Source organism: Urocitellus parryii, chromosome 4, assembly GCF_045843805.1.
Source record: "Urocitellus parryii isolate mUroPar1 chromosome 4, mUroPar1.hap1, whole genome shotgun sequence".
In the NCBI taxonomy this organism is placed as follows: Eukaryota; Metazoa; Chordata; class Mammalia; order Rodentia; family Sciuridae; genus Urocitellus; species Urocitellus parryii.
In genome coordinates this window covers 89,794,164-89,808,972 of record NC_135534.1, presented here as the reverse complement: position 1 = coordinate 89,808,972, position 14,809 = coordinate 89,794,164, and the positions used below count along the sequence as shown (strand labels likewise).

The window sequence follows — 14,809 nt, the reverse complement described above, 5'->3', positions numbered from 1 at the left end:
TGTTGTGGCTGTTTTTTCTCAAAAGAGCAAAGAAAGAGGGATATATGGACAAAATGTTTTGAAAGAGAAGTGTTTCCCAGCCCAACTCCACTCATTAACTAGTATGAGACTCTTCTTAGCTAACGGATAGGAAGGAGAATGGAACTTGCAGTAGATTCTCTTTCTACCTGGCTTTGGAGCAGAATACACATGCCTTGGGCAGTTTTTCTATCCTGCCTCATTGGCATGGCAAAAAGGGAAAAGCATTCTATTCTCGACATATCTGGAACACAGTAAAGCCTTTACATTAGGTCCAAGTAAAAATGAATGACAAGTTGCACAAAAAATATGAATGCCACGGTTTTTAAACAATCTTGATAAACATCTTACTGGCTATAACACCTCAGCTAGGAGATTTTACAATTCAACCATGCATCTCTGAGTATATGGACTCCAGAGGTGTCATGTAGGTCATTGTCTACCATTAATTAGGTATTCATGGTTGGTGAATCACCTAGAAAGTATACTAAAAATCAATATTTACAGAACTAAGGGTAGTAACAAAGAGACATTATTTTATTTTTTCAAATATCATGTACAAAACAAGAATGAAACCATGCTTATATCTATCTTGCTTATAAAAAATAGCTCAGATTCAAAGCATTTCTCCAATGGAACATAAAACAGCTGATCAACTAATGTTTCCATGTGTATTCACCCTATTCCACTTCTGGACGGCTCCAATTTGTCCACATGTGCTTCTTGCAAAGCCACTTGGCAGTGCCTACAGCTGCGACTGCCTGTGAACATAGCGATATCCACACTCAGGCTGCTACCTCCAGATTTACTCATGACTTCCTACCACCACAGGTACATTGCTGGGTTCTCTAGCAGCTTCCTGCAGCCAGCAAGACCCTTCTTCAGCTGACTTCAAAGACCTCTGCTTGTTCCAAGAGTCATGATTTGCTCTGGCTTAGGTGCATTGGATTTTGTCATGAGGCAATAGTATCAATACCATTTTCTTCCCAGGCTAAGTCTTCCTCTTTCCGTATCTATAAAAATAATTATATCTTACAGAAAGTAGGGCAGTGGAGAGATATTGGTAGGAAAGGGCCCTATTGCTTATGTATATTGGCTTCAAATAGTCAATAAAGGAAAGGTATATTTTATAAGAAGTTTCTTATTTCAGTTCCTATCTAGTCATATAAGTGGCTTTCACAGGCAAAGGAATAAATATTTCATTCTTAGTTTGGAAAATCTTTATTAAATTGAAATCTTGGGGAAACAAAACACTAATAATATCTCTGGGTCATGGGATTACGGTGACTTCTATACTCTATTTTCTTCTTTATAATTTTTTTCTGTAAGATAAATAAGTAGGAATTAACTTTTTATGAAAAGAAATGCCATAAATAAGAAAAAATTGATGCTTCCCAGCCAACTATTTCTTGAAACTCTGCCTCTGTAAGGTGGAAGAACAAGAATACCTGCTCTTCCTGATAGAAGACCCATGGAGCTCAGAACCATGCATAATCCCCATCAGTATATTTACTGAGTTCAAGAGATGTTTCTTTTATTTTTAATTGATTTTTATTTTTTAACTACATGACAGTGGAATGCATTATAATTCTTATTTCACATATAGAGCACAATTTTTCATATGTCTGTTTGTATTAAAGTATGTTCACATCAATTTATGTCTTCATACATGTACTTTGTATGATGATGTTCATCACATTCCACCATCCTTGCTAACCCCCTCCCCCTTCCCTTACCCTCCCACCCCTCTGCCCTATCTAGAGTCCGTCTATTCCTCCCATGTTCCCCATCCCTACCTCACTATGAGTCAGGCTCCTTATATTAGAGAAAACATTCAGCATCTGTTTTTCTGGGATTGGCTAACTTCACTTAGCATTATCTTCTCCAACTCCATCCATTTACCTGCAAATGCCATATTTTTTTTTTGAGAGAGAGAGAGAGAGAGAGAGAGAGAGAGAGAGAGAGAGAGAGAATTTTTTAATATTTATTTTTTAGTTTTTGATGGACACAAAATCTTTATTATATTTTTATGTGGTGCTGAGGATCAAACCCAGCGCCCTGCACTGAGCCACATCCCCAGCCCTGCCATAATTTTATGTTCTTTTATTACTGAGTAATATTCCATTGTGTATATATGCCACATTTTTAATCCATTCATCTACTGAAGGGCATCTAGGTTGGTTCCATAGTTAGCAGGATATAAAATCAACACCCATAATTCAAAGGCATTTCTGTATACCAGTGACAAACCCTCTGAGAGGGAAATGAGGAAAACTACCCCATTTACAATAGCCTCAAAGAAAATAAAATACTTGGGAATAAACTTAACAAAAGAGGTGAAAGATCTATACAATGAAAACTACAGAACCCCAAAGAAAGAAATCAAAGAAGACCTTAGAAGATGGAAATATCTACCTTGCTCTTGGATAGGCAGAATTAATATTATCTAAATGACCATACTACCAAAGTCACAGGCACTATACAGATTTAATGCAATTTTGATAAAAATCCCAATGGCATTCCTCATAGAAATAGAAAAAGCAATCATGAAATTCATCTGGAAAAATAAGAGACCCAGAATAGCTACAGCAATCCTTAGCAGGAAGAGATGTTTCTTCAAAAGAAATAATCCTCTCTTAGGATGTGGCATACCAAGCCATACTGTGCTGCCCACTAGCATTTTCTAAAGGTTTAGAATATTGTCTTATGCAAAATAAGTTTAATTAGGCATTTCAATATTTCTTTCCCTCATTCTCCTGTTGGCTAATTTCAACTACCCATATAGAAATTTCTTAAAATTACTTATTGTCTCTCCTCTGTATGTCCTCTAATGCCAGTTGTGAATTGATGATTCTTAGAGGATGCTAGTAGAAAAGTCTCTCTCTCTCTCTCTCTCTCTCTCTCTCTCTCTCTAACTAGTGCATTTTAACTATAAAAAACAATGAGTTTTGTTATGGGAAAGTCTCAACATATCCCATGTACATGCTAAAATTGTAAAATGTGCAATGTGACCTCTCATTTTGTGTTTCAACTTCAAAATGACTTCACAGCTTGTATTTGGCTAAAGTCAGTGGTTTGAGCTATAGCGATGATTACCCACAGTCCAATAGTACAATATCATAAAGATTTTATTCTTCAATAAAAGCAATTTGTTAAATTTTTAAACCAATGTGGCTTAAAATCTGTGTTTTGTAATAATTTTCTAGTAAATAAATTCACAAATTAAAAAACACCTACTATTTGACCATATGTCTCAATTTAAGGTTTAGCACACAGCTACCATAATCCTACCTGGGTTGAATCCTATGTGCCTGTCTCCCACTTTTCCCTCACATGTTGTTGGTATCCAGGTATTGGCAGGTCATTGAGACTCAATTTTTCTCTTTCATTTTCCTGTTCGTGGAACAATCTCACCTTCTTTCCTCTTCCTGTTACAAAAGCTTCAAGACTGAATTCTATTATTTTCATCTGAAATTCCACATACTCTTCTGTCACGTCACCAATCACATTGTTTTGTCATTTGTGTCCAAAACCTTGACGGATTCTTACATAAATTAACTCCTCAGGAAAGGAAGTGCCATTTGGTGTTTAAGTCCTTACCAAATCTTTCATTGCTGCATAACACTCAAGTAATTTGTTTTCAATGACAAAATAGTCCTTGGTGAAGACACATGGATCAAAATATCTTAATAGATGCTAAATTGGGATCTCTTTAAGTCACCTCACTGAGGGTGGGAGACAAAAATAAATTTAATGCAGAATTAATATTTATTATTTAGGGCAAAACTTTACAATTATAAATATTGAAAACTGCAAGCAAGCTTTCATGTAAGGCAAAACTTTACAATTATAAATATTGAAAACTGCAAGCAAGCTTTCATGTAAGGACCGGGAGTGTAGGTTAGTGGAGGAAAACTTGATCAGCATTGTTAAGGCCCTGGGTTCAATCCTCAGCGCTGAAAAAAGAAATCTTTAAGCACCCCTAGAATAGTAGATTGCACAAAGATACCCATGTCACAAATATATATCTATATAATGAATTGGGGGAGATTGTCTTTATGTCCATTGTTATATGAAAGGTTAAAAATTTCTGAGTAAATTCTTCCCAAAATGATGTGTCTCAAATAATTTATATTTAAGTAAATAAGACATACTCTGAAGAATGATGTTAAATGAGTGAAAAAAAAGCTTTATGCATATAGTGATTTGTTGTTTGTTCTTAGGACTATATGTTTAGGTTAGGTGCTATGATGGTACGAGGGTTAGTATGTCTTGGCTACTTTAGAAGATTGCTCTATTGAAGGTGGATACTAACAGGCAATTGGATCAGGGTGTTGGTAGTAGCTAGGTATTTAGGAGCCCTATAGACAGCTAGAGACATTCACCTATTTGCATTTAGACAATTACACGTAATGGAAGACGTAATGCTTGGGATGAAAGTTGGGGGGTAGGGGAATAAAGGTGCTCTTAGAAAGAAGGAGAGAGAGATAGATTAGAGGAGAATAAAAAGAACAATAAAACTTGAAATGGGAAAGAAAGAGAGAAGGAAAAGGGGAGAAAGGAACAGAGAGAGAAGAAGAAAAAAAAATATTGAAGTCTTAGAGATCCATTTTCTTCTCTTCCAGTAGGCGGAGCTGTGCCCTCCGAGCCGAACTTCTGCCCTCTATGTGCTGATAGCAAACCCTGTAAGGCGGCTCCTGGGAGTCTCTCAATCCTGTTACATATTTGGGATGATGGTATAAACTTATGAAAAATTATGGGTGACAAAAGGAAACAATGAGTTGGTAGTAGGAAGAAAATTTATTATCCTACTGTTCTATGTACAATGAAATTATCCTATGTTTTTAAAGAAATAGTACATTTTCAGATAAATGAGAATTTAATTTGTCAACCACAGACCTGTCATACCAGAAATGTTAAAAGAATGTGGTGACTCAAACTTAAAGGAAGGAAATTGGAAAAACAGAATTGATAAATATGTAATTAAATACAAATAATTATTTTTCTTTTTAAAACTATTTTAAGAAATATAAGATTTATAAAGAAAATACAACATTGTAACCTGGAGTTTATTATTAATATGTATGTATTATATTAAAAAATAGAAGAATGGAGCAAGGGGTAAAATAAATTATTCTTTTTGGAAGTTTCTTACACTTTAGAAAGTGTATAATATTAAACAGGGTTGAATTTGATCAGGTAAAGATGAGAATTGTAATCCCTAGGGCAACCATTAAAAAATACAAAAAAGCAGAGCTCAAGCAATTGGAAATATCAACATGTAATGCCCAAAAGTAAAAATAAATACTTGATTAACTCAAAACAAAGAAGTAAAAAAGGATTAGAAGAAAAATAGATTGGAAAATGGAATGCAAATGGCACACAAATCTTGGGAAGTTGTTAGAATAGATGAAAAAGAAAGAGTGAGCTATATGTTAACTAAAAGAAACAAACTTCAAATGTAAGATACTTTAAAAGGTAAAAGGCAGGAAAAAAGTTGTATTCTGTAACCCATAAACTTAAAAAATATGAAGTGTCTAAATTCATATGAGCCACTTCTTAAGAGAAAGAATAATATATGATACAAAGAGGTCAATTTATTAAGATTATTTAACAACAATAAATAAACATGTGTGCAAATAATCGAGCTTCAAAATGCATGGAGCATAGAATGAAAAAATATAATAAGAAATAAAAAATCTATAATCATCGCTGGAGATTTTAACAGCAGACAAAATATCTATGAGAATAGAGAAGACCTGAACTTTTACAGTCACCTTGACCTAAGAGATCTTTATATGGCACAAAACAACTGTTTTTTTTTTCTAGCACACCTGGGAAGCCCTGCATGACAGACCATATTATGATCTATAACACAGGTATTAGTAAACAGTCAAAAGATTGAAAATGTACAGGCATTCTCTGACGTAAACACAATTAAATTAACAATAAAGGCTGAGGATACAGTTCAGTGGTATGGTACTTGCCTAGCATGCATAAGCCCAGTGATAAATCAATAAATAATAAACACAGAGAAATTGCCTAAATAAATAGATAAATAAATGAATGAAACACAGAGAAGTGACATAAAAACCAAGCTTTTAAGAGATTCATGTCAATGATGAAATCAAAAAGGAAAATTAGTTACACACACACATACGCGCGCACACACACTCCTAGGGTGAGCATGTGTATACACACACACATATACCTCAAAGTGAATGATAATAAAAACTATATCATATATCATACTTGTTAAAGTTAAAAAAGCACATATAATGTATCATATCTGTTAAAGCAAAATAGAGAATATCTGAATATTTAAAGTTCAGAGAAAGGATAATTAATTATAGCTAAAATATTTATATTAACATATTTCTATTCAATGTTTCTGAATTATCACCATAAGAAGCCAGAAAACACAAGAAAATTAAATATGAACTACATAGGAAGAAAGATTAGAGTAGAAATCAATGATATAGATAATGAAGAAAACTGACAAAAGTAAAATTTGGTTCTAAAAAAAATGATAAAAATGACAAATTACAAGCAAAGATGATCAAGAAACAAAGATAAAAAATAAAATTTTCAATTTTGAGTATAAAAACTTTGTTATTATGACAATTTCTACAATAATTAAAATAATAAGGAAAAAACATTGTTAATAGCCTCATGCAACATATTCATTTTGTGTCAAATTGCTTGAAAAACAAAACTTACCAAAAGATCTGCACATCCCATATTCATTAAATAAATTAAATTTCTACCAAGACCATTCCCAATAATAAATTTATAGAAGTGAGTAGTGTCACTGGAAATTAAATCAATTATTTAAGGAATGAATAATTTAAGAATGATACAAAAATGTTTAAAAAAATGTTGAGGATGGAAGCCACTTGCTAAATTATTTCATGAGGCCAGCATAAACCCAATATCAACATAATGATGGAGACATTACACAATAAAAAAATTATAGACAAATATCTCTTAAGAATATGGGTGAAAAATTTTACCTAAATATTATCAGATAGAATGCAATAATATAAAAAGACTATGTGTCATGACAAAAAAAGTTGTTTTACAATCAAAACTTAATTAACTATTATACTTCCCACTGCTCTGAGCATGAGACCAAGCCTACCATCATGGAGGCCTCTCCTCAGCTCAATGGCTGTATCTCTTCTCCATGGAAAGATTTACTCACTTTGAACAGGATTGTATCAGAAATTTTGTGTCCTCGGTACTCTTACTTTTGTACATTCCTTACTCCATAAAATAAATAAATAAATATATATATATATATATATATATATATATATATATATATAAAGTTAAATTTTATGATTAGTCTGGTAAAAAGACGAATATAGCCCAAACTAGATTATTATTATATACTTATTATTTTCATTTTTCTTCAGATTTTAAAGGATATTAATATTGTTTTCATTTCCATGGCTGCAGTAACTCACTATTGAATTGGAACTCACTATTCCTTCTGTAACTAATGGGTAAATTGGTCGTGACTATAAAGTTTTCTTTTGAATTTATATTGCTTTTTAATATTTTCTTTCCCTTCCCAACTTCCCAACAATATCAAGTCATCTTTTTGGTGGTGACAGTGTGTCCTTTGAGCCTCTACAAACAGAACCCCAACCTTTAAAAACAAGTTTCCCATAGAAAATTTCCTGTCTTTGGTAGGCAAACTTTTAATTTTTTTTCTCTGAGAGGAGAGAAGTCAGCCTGTTATGCATTCATTCTTTTTTTCAAGGAGAGTCCACCTTGACCAAAAAGCTTCTATTGAATTGAGAGAGTGCAGTTGAATATGCTCTGTGCTTTTGAATGAGAGTAGTGCTAATATGCTACTTGTACTGTTACCTAATACAAATGAAAAGCCTGTTCTTTCTTCTGTACTCCTGAAGTGAATTTAAAAATAAATATGAGTAATAATTTTTTTTTTCTTACTTTAAAAAAGGCACATTAGGGAATCTAGTAATTTTATAAAATATTAACTCATATTATCTTTTTCTAGTTTGAAGACCAAAAACTCTCATGCAGATCATTTTCCAGAATTATACACCCAAACCATTCAATTTAATATATTAAGACCTGTATTTTAAGACCTGTATATATGCTATGTACTTTCCTAGGCACTGGGGATACACAGAAGTGAGGGAAGCATTGTAACTGCTGTTGAAGAGATAAATTTAGCAACACACAATACCAAAAATATATTAAATTATGAAATAGGGAAATATTGAGAACAGAGCAAAGAAAGCTTTAGGCACTATCAGCAACTCTCTGCTCAACTCACATAAAGTTTATGGTGCTTCCTCAACACATCTATGGGACCTAACACACATCTCTGCAGGTAGAGTACATTTCCTGCCAGTTATCAGACTTGGCCATGTAACTTGCTTGGGCTGATGGAATGTGAGAAACGACAGTATGCTAATTCTAAAAAGAAGCTTCTTAGTGAACTGCTTGCTTTGGCTTGGTCTCTTGTTATTCTTCCCTTTGCCATGAAATGACATGTTCTAGACAAAGACAATCCCTGCATCCTGAATCCTAGAATGAGAATATAGGAATACCCAAATGGTTAAACAGGCAGAGGTCTACCCAAACTGTCATGTGCCCATGAGCATGAAACTGCTACATGTTCCTATAATCTATTGAGATTTTATTTATTTTTACTATAGCAAATGCTGACTAATACAAATGTTTGGCTATCTAGTTGATCACAGCTTTTCTGAATGATCAAGTCATACATTTGTATCTTAGAAGCAGATTGTGTCCTACTTGACTTTATCAAATTAATACAATTGCTGGGTAAAAGATATGGATAAAACCTGATCTGATGAACTTCTTGTGAAGTTTTTATACTCATACGTTCTGATAGCATTATAATTTGACCCCAAGTCTTTGGGAAAGTAATTATAAGAACTGGTAAAATGTTTCTGTTTTGGCACAGTAATACATTCCTGCAACTCTATTCTAATGTGGGCATATTAGGTAGTTATGACAAACCAGTTTAATGGAATGTTACAGAATATTAAACTTGTACTCACAAACCCCAGATAGTAATGAGACAAAGGTTTATGATATATTAATAAAAGAAAAACTGCCATTAGAATGAAACTCTAATTAAAACTATATAAAACATGTGAGCATGTAGGCTAAAATGAAGATGAGAGGAACTCTATCCTATCCCAACATGATAATCCAACTAATTTTAATATATTTTTAATGTGTCTGAGATGGGAATGAAAAAGACAAAAACTAACATATTAGAGCAAAGAGGTGACTCTCTCGTGCCAGCAATCCTTGTTACAGTAGCTCCCCTTTTTGTGAGGTTTTATGTTCCTTCATTTCAGTTACCTGAAGTCACCTTCGGTTCAAAAATATTAAAAGGGACATTCCAGAAGTAATAATTTGTAAGTTTAACTTATGTGCTGTTTTGTGTAGCATGAGGAAATCTCATGTGTGCTTCTGGGTCCCATGTGTGAGGTGAACCATGCTTTTGTCCACCATATCCATGTTGTATAGTCTCCCCTGCCATTAGTCATTTTGTGGCCATCTCAGTTATCATATCAACTGTCCCAGCATCAAAGTGCTTATATTCAAGTAATCTTCATGAGTAATCTAATGGTAGGTCACAATGTCTACTTTATTCACTTCACTTCATCCTGTAGCATCGCCGCTTGACCATCTCACACCTTCTCAAGAAAAATGAGTGCACTCTAAGAAGATATTTTAAGAGAGCAAGATCACATTCACATAAGTCTTATTACAGTATATTGCTAAAATTGTTCTATTTTTGTTATTACTGTTAACTTCTTACTGTGCCTAATTTGCAAATTAAACTTGATCACATGTATGTATGAATAGGAAAAAAACAGAATATACATAGAATTTGGTACTATCTGTGGTTTTAGGCCTCTTGGAACATATGCATTGTAGATAAGGGGGTCTGCTATAATCATGTTTAATATCTCTATGAAAATTCTCTAAATTTTTGTTTGAAAATTTGTTCCCAATCTAATACCATGTCAGCTAATTCTAATTGGAAGTTTAGCCTAGAATTTGTCCACTTGCTCATTACAAAGAAGTTGGCTTTTAATATGGCATTTGTCTCTAAAGTTCTTAACACCCAGAGACCTAAGGTGGATTCACATCAGAGTAAACTAGAGGTCTTTTGAAAAAAATAAAATTTATTTATCCCCTTTCAAACCAAATGCTTCAGAATTTAGGAGTAGATTCTATGTCTCTAGTATTTTTCAAAAGCTTTTCCAAGATTATTTTTTTGTGTTGCCAGACTTGGGAATCACTTATATTTTATTTTAATTCTTCCATATTCTTTAATAGTAGAAATAAAAACATTAAAATGTCATGGGAGTAGTAATATTAAAAGAATCTGTAGAAAGAGAACCAGCCATCAAGAATAAAGAATTGCAATTTCTATCTAACTTTTAGTCTCTAATAATGGCAACCCAACCTTCCTATTCCTCACTTAAGTTATAAAATAATGTTTTCAAAAAATTTAAGTGACGGGTTTGGATGATGGAAAGACAACTGGACTGAACTCACAATATGTGCTTTTTCAAAGTACATTCAACCTAGCTCTCAATAAAAGAATGCTGGAATCTCAGGATCTACCTAACAACAACAACAACAAAAAATGGCTCCACGTCAACATTATAGTGAAGTCTCCAATAGTGTGACAAGATACCTTGTATCAAATTAACAGGTGAGGGGTTGACATAGTGATTTATTGGATGTCAAAACCTGCAAATATTATTTATGGGTTGTAACAAAGAATAAACATAAACAATCAAAATCTAACAATTATAAATGCATGTTATACTTGAGTCTAAAAAATTTACTAGCATAAAAATGAGTGATGTTATTAAATAGCAAAAAATGCAAAAATATTTAAAGGTTTAGTAGGTTATAAGCTCAATATAAAAATGAGTTGGAAAGGAATAGTGGGAAGCTGTCGGTCAACTGATCCCAAATGTGGCTGCTGAAAATTATATGTGTATACTCATATAATATCTATATTATATATATTTAGTTATTTAATTTTAGGCATTGTTTATACATATGATGTCTGGAATAAAGAAAGTGACCATTATGCTTTATAATTTATTATTTACAGACTAGCTAATAATAAATAATGGGTATGAAATTCTGGAACAATTAGAATATATGTTTTAAAATCTGGAGAAATTATGATATATTAGAAGTGGTTAAAATAATTGAGAATATTTAATCTGGAGAAAAAGGAGACTTAAAAAGCTGGAATATGTTTCTATTAGTTCAGGAATATTTTTCCTTAGGAAAAAGTTTGTTTTTCATTATCTTTCACAGTGGTAAGTATTACATTTATTTTTCTTTAATTTTATTTTACTAATAGAAATTACATACATTAATGGGATAAAGCATACTATATATTTCAATTGGTAAAGTTATTGATCTTAAGTGTTGCCACCACAAAGAAATAAGTATGTGAAATGATGAATGTGTTAGACAGATTTAATCATTCCACAATTTTATTATGTCTCATAACAAACATGTATCACATGTACTCTGTTGGTACATGAACATTTTAATTCTTCTATGTGAAAGAGCAGGTAGAATTATAAACAGTGATTAGAAATTGCCCCCTCCCCACCACACCACCACATTATCAAAATTCTTAAAAGACGAAGGCTAAGGAATTGTCCTAGATTGAAGCAGAAAGACTGGAGATGCAATATTTTTTCCTGGTTTGGTCCCTGGACCAGAAAAGAAAAAACTGTTACTGATACAGGTAGCAAAACTTCAGTGGGCCTGGGGTTTAGAGGGCATGGCTGCATCAACATCACTGTGTTTTTGGATGGTTATATCAGGGTCATGTTGGACAGTGTATTTCCTCTTATAAATATACAGTGGAGAACTCATAGATAATGGGGAGACATGACTCTAGATTGTACTCAGATAGCTCTGAAAAAGATTAATGGTTAGATATGCAGAAAAAGAGATTAAATATGGCAAAGGATTAATAATTTAGGAAATCTTGATGAAAGATACATAGATGTTGCAGTTTTATGTAATTGTAAAATTATTTCTATGTAAATTATATAAAAAATTTAACTATAGAGTGAATATGGAAATTTTCAATATAAGAAATTAAATTGAAGTTGCTCCAATTTGTTCATTTACTCTTCCAGGAACAAATTAAACCCCTAGTTATGGTTTGGATTTAGTTTGTCTTTGCCAAAATTCATGTTGAAGTTTGGTTATCAATGTAGCAAAGTTGAGAGGTGTGGCCTTTAAGAGTAGTTAATGTCTTTTTTGAGAGATTGGATTAATTCTCACAGAAGTCACATAGCTCTTGTGAAAGCCAGTTGTTCTAAAGTGGATCAGTTCCTTTGCCCCTCCCTCTCTTCTGTATGCACCCACTTACCACTCTCGCATTTGCTCCTGCCATGTGATGCTGTATCTTTGTGTTATGAAGCAGCATAAGGTCCTCACCAGTGCAGTTGTCCAATCTCAAACTTCCCAAACTTCAGAACTGTGAGTTAAATAAATAAGCCTTTTTTTTCTTATAAATTACCTAGTCTCAAGTATTTTATTATGGTAACAGAAAACAAAAAAGATACTCTTTGGATAAAAGAATCTTTAGCCAGTCTCCTCAAGATTTCCAAAGATAAGCTCAATTAATTATGCTGTCATAACAAAAAAGTAACTTACCAATTACATGAACAGCTAGTTCTACCAAGAAAGAATAAGCAAAAAGAATGAACAATATATTTAGAACCAGAACTTCAGATGCTGAAATATTCAAATGAAGAATGTAAAAGAGGATATTTAATGCATTCAAATAAATAAAATCTAATAAGTAAAAGCTTATCTAGGTATACCAAAATCAAATTTCAGGACAATGAAGACAAAGAGAAGATCATAAAAGCATACAGAAAGAGAAGGTAAATCATCTTTTAAAAATATACTTAATCTGTTATTCTCAATAGTAGTGACAGAAGCCCAAAGTAAACAGAGAAGTGTGTAACTTGCTGGACTCCACAAATCTAGGCTTTAGGTACATTAATGGTGAGTATTCCAATCATACCTTTAGTTATTCCCTTGCTGGAAAGCCAAATTTTAATCCGATTTTGGGATTTTAGGTTTTCTCCAATTGGTCTTAATGCTTGGGATTGAATAGCAATCTCTTCTGATTCCATGAATAGAAGTACCAAACTCCCTCTACTCCCCTTCATTCCTGCTTGTGAACTGAACTCCCCTACTGCCCCCCGCAGGCATACAGCTTTCTTTTAATAACTGGCCGAAGACAAAGCAATCGACACATATCACATTTTCTCACATATCACCTTTTTTTTCACATTATCATATTTTTTTCTGAGTCCTTTTCTATAGCAAGAAGTGAGTCAGGTACAAGATCTTCCTCCCAAAAAACCAATAACTCTAATTTCAATAACTCTAATTTGCCACTACATAAAATGGTTTGTCATCTTTCCAGGCTCTGATAGCAGTGCCAACTGCTTTTTATATTTTAGGTTGCCATTAAGCATCTCTGATAATATAGTAGAAAAAACAAACGGAAACTCAGTTTCTCCTACTATAGAGTCCTCACACAGATTACTTATATGCTTCCAAAATGTGTAGAGATTTCTCCCCATCATCAAGCAAGCACTCAGTTCTCTAGGAGACAGCAGCTGAGCATCCTCAGTTCTGACGCTATCATCCTGGAGGTAGCATCAGATCCCACAGGCTGAGGGCTCAATACCTCAGGACTGCTTTCTATTTGGCTGCCTGTCATAAATCTGGACCTCCAGAATTTCTAATGACATACCAATTGGAGTCTGGATGACCCTTCCCCAGATTTGATTAATTTCCTCAATCACCTCACTAAATTCAGGGAAACACACTTACTGGTTTATTATAAAGATACATATGAAAGGAGGAATAGGGCAAAGCATGGGGAGGGGAGCAGCCCTTCCCTGTCCTCTCTGCTGTGCCACCCTCCAGGAACCTCCAAACCTGTCCTTCTGGGTTTTTGTGAAGATTTCATTGCATCAGCATCATTGAAAGATGGAGAACCATGTCAAAACGTGATTGGACAAAAGGGGTGTGAGCTAATGTACTCAGACTAAATATGGAAACCCAGAAAGACCTGTCTTTTCTGATTCATCTCTGCCTTTCTAAGCAACAGTCTTTTTCTCCCATGTATGGACCCTTCTCATGTGGAGGGTCTTATGATTTCATATAAGACAATGTATATCAGCAAATTTCTTTATGGCCAGCTCTTATACAGAAAGGTGGGGAATAGAATTTCTTTTCCCCAAGAAAGAAAATTCTCTTGTTTTGGGAGAAAAAGGAGGAGGTAAAAGGACAGCAAAAGAGCAAGGAGAGACTTTTCTTTCTGAGGTCTGTTTTGAGCCCTAAAGTGTCTCAATATTATAACAAAACAAACTGTCACTTGCCTATCTTAACTCTGAAACTGTTCCTAAGCTGCTTCAGGAACTGAGGAAAAAAGACCAAATTTGTTAGCCTTATAATTGTATTCATTTAAAAAAATAATAAGGTTTCGAGCACTGTGAGCCAGGAACTATAAACAAAACCATGAAATATGCATCATAATTTCACAACATTGTACTGTGAGTACCAATTTCTGCATACATTAAGATGGTCTAGGTAATAAATAACCCCCAATCTCAGGAACTTAAAACAGTAAATATTTATCTCTCCCTCTGCAGATTGGCTAAGGGCTAGGGGCATACACACTGGGGATGAA

General features: G+C 33.6%; 1 long non-coding RNA gene across 3 annotated transcripts in view; it reads right to left on the bottom strand.

The window, feature by feature from the left end:
• Positions 1–537: 537 nt before the first annotated feature.
• The window catches only part of LOC113185391 (uncharacterized), a 31,005-nt gene continuing 16,733 nt past the window's right edge, over positions 538–14,809 (bottom strand). For 2 of the 3 annotated variants that reach the window (XR_013343497.1, XR_003301122.2), the window contains 4 exons: positions 12,464–12,571; positions 3,310–3,743; positions 1,815–1,920; positions 538–1,031 (listed from right to left, as the gene is read on the bottom strand). This is a non-coding gene — a long non-coding RNA (uncharacterized LOC113185391). Of the gene's footprint in view, positions 1,032–1,098; positions 1,341–1,814; positions 1,921–3,309; positions 3,744–12,463; positions 12,572–14,809 lie in introns of those variants that run through there. The other variant, XR_013343498.1, reaches the window with a different exon arrangement.